Source organism: Puntigrus tetrazona, chromosome 11, assembly GCF_018831695.1.
Source record: "Puntigrus tetrazona isolate hp1 chromosome 11, ASM1883169v1, whole genome shotgun sequence".
Taxonomy (NCBI): Eukaryota; Metazoa; Chordata; class Actinopteri; order Cypriniformes; family Cyprinidae; genus Puntigrus; species Puntigrus tetrazona.
This window is the reverse complement of record NC_056709.1, coordinates 9,537,671-9,540,170: the sequence shown is the minus strand read 5'-3', so window position 1 is coordinate 9,540,170 and position 2,500 is coordinate 9,537,671. Positions and strand designations below refer to the sequence as shown.

Here is a 2,500-nt window from a genome sequence, read left to right as displayed (position 1 = left end):
ATATATTTTTAAATTCATTGACATACATGAACAATAAGATTCATGAAAATTTTCTTGAAATACGTTTATTTGTACATAGTCACATAACACTCAAAATATTGAAGACAGACTGGATACAAAGCTACCTTTGAACTGAGGTGCACAATGAAATCGAATAGAAATGAATATGAGGCTTTGTAACTGATGGCAGTTTATAGATGGTTTGTGATGGGTGCAGTCATAGGCCAAAAATCCTTTACATCTTTAAAAAAACAAAACAAAACAAAACAAACAAACAAACAAAAAATAAAACACTAGGGCAACTTCTTAAACTTTTCTCTTTTTTTCCTTTTTTTTTTTAATTTTTTTATCTCATCTCATGCAAGGAAGTAAAAGAGGTAAATAAAGTATTTGGCCCGCTATATATAATTTTATAATAATGATAGTAAAGAAAATTATATCTTTATGACATCATAATTCAACACATAAATGAGTAATATGCAACAGCAATACAGAGAGAGAAACATAAGCGTTAAAAAAAAAAAACTGCTTTGACCTTCCATTAAATAGAATTTTCTATATCCTCCATCTTTTAGACTTCACACAATAGCAAACAAATTTATACTTTAGTTTTCTTTCAATTTAAATGGTCATTTTTCTCTCTTTTTATTGGTGTAGTAGAGTTTCTAACTGTAAAGAGACTCCATACCAAACCACTGAAACATTCACAATCGGTATGAAATTGCCTATGCAGGTAAACCTTCAGTGCTATGTAACATTGACGGCTTTGTAGTCTACACACACACACACACACACACAAAAACGGTTCTGAGCGATGATTTTCAAGTACAACAACTGAAACTTATCAAACGTTTTCGTAGTTCAACTCCTTTTTTTTTTTTTTTTTCTCATTTTCCTTTGTCATACAAAAGACTCCAGGATTTCTGCACCTCAATAGTTTGTTTGCAAGTCATTAAAATGATTAAAAAGTAAACTGGAAAGCTACCGATTACATTAGACGTTTGTGAATGGGCTTTTTAGCGGGTCCAGCCCAAGCAGATCTGTAACCTGTACAGACAAAAACACACGTGAACAGAACCATGCATTAAAAATGGCTTCAAGAGAGCTAACATAAGGCTGCTTCGCCGTGACTAAGCTCTAACGCAGCTGATCTCAGTTTCAGGCAGTAAATGAGCACATGGGGTTAAAAACGCATGCGGGAGACTAAAGCGTCCCTCGGGACCGAAGGCAAAGAGAGAATAAAAATACGAAGGAATAAAAAGTGCAAGAACCACCTGCATACATCAGTCTGACACGTGTATCTCTGCTCATTCGTTTACTGCATATAAGAGTTGCAACGTTTACCAAAAAAAAAAAAAAAAAAAAATGCATAAATGTGGAATACTACAATAGTACTCAGGACACCGTTTTGAACTTAAAAACAGTAGAAAAAAAAAACAAACTCATTCATTATGATTTGCATTGTTAGATGTTGCCCAGTATTTGAGCTCCGCAAAGACCTTGTCAGACTGCGACACGGAAATGAGCGCGCGTCGTTTCCTTGTGTTTTTCCTATCTGGTTTTCATCCGATCCTTAACGTCTCGGGCGGTTACGCGAGTATGATCGCCGACTTTCCTTTTGAGGAAAACACAACGCACATAAAACGGGCGAGAAAAAAACGGGCACTCAGGAGTCAGTTCCTGCCAGTAGCCATATATCCATTTAAATAGCACGATTGCACCTCATTAGTAAAATGTACATTTTCACAGCTTTAAAGTAATGCAAAAACACGTCAGGGGCTTGGATTAACCGACAGGGGCCGAGAAGGGATAGAAAGAGAACATCTGAATTTGTGCCCAATGAGGTAGTTCACCCTAAAAAGAAAATGGTCACCACTCATGTCGCTCCAAACATTAAAAATGTTCTGAAAAATGTTTTTGTTGTTTTTTTTTTAAATACAAGTCAGTTGGGTTATTCAAAAAATCTTCTTTAGCTGTTCAGCAGAAGACAGGTTTGAAATGACGGTGGGCAAATGTTTTTTTTTGGGTGAACTATCCCTTTTAATAGGTGAAGATTTGGTAGGGAATCAACCTGCTGAGGTGATCCAGAAAGCTGGTAAACCAACAGGCGAAGCGAGCAGCTCGAACATAACACTGCCATTACAGCCACATGCAAGGCACTTAACCTGACTTAAAAGGGCGCAGAGTTAATTCATTTGATCAAATTAAAAGATAACTACCCTCATTTTCTTTTTACTCTAATTTGCTCAGCCCTGTAACACCACATTTGAGACCTGTTGATCCTGCACCATGAAACATTCACTGTACTTTGTCTGCACTAATGAAAAAAAAAGAGAAGGGGGACAGAATGTATGTGTGTGTGTGTGTGTGTGTATACATGCGCGCACACACACACACGCACACGCACGCACGCATGTATGCATATAAATGTATCTGTAGATAGATATTATAAATGCACTGTACTGTAGTGTCATCGGTAAATGATATTTTACCAGTGTCA

General features: G+C 36.6%; 1 protein-coding gene across 1 annotated transcript in view; it reads right to left on the bottom strand.

Moving 5' to 3' along the window:
• Nucleotides 1-49: 49 nt before the first annotated feature.
• pik3ca (phosphatidylinositol-4,5-bisphosphate 3-kinase, catalytic subunit alpha) overlaps nt 50-2,500 on the bottom strand; it is an 18,324-nt gene continuing 15,873 nt past the window's right edge. The window contains exon 21 of the mRNA XM_043251355.1: nt 50-2,500. This exon is cut by the window's right edge and continues 2,095 nt beyond it. The gene's annotated coding sequence lies outside the window, so the exon portion shown is untranslated.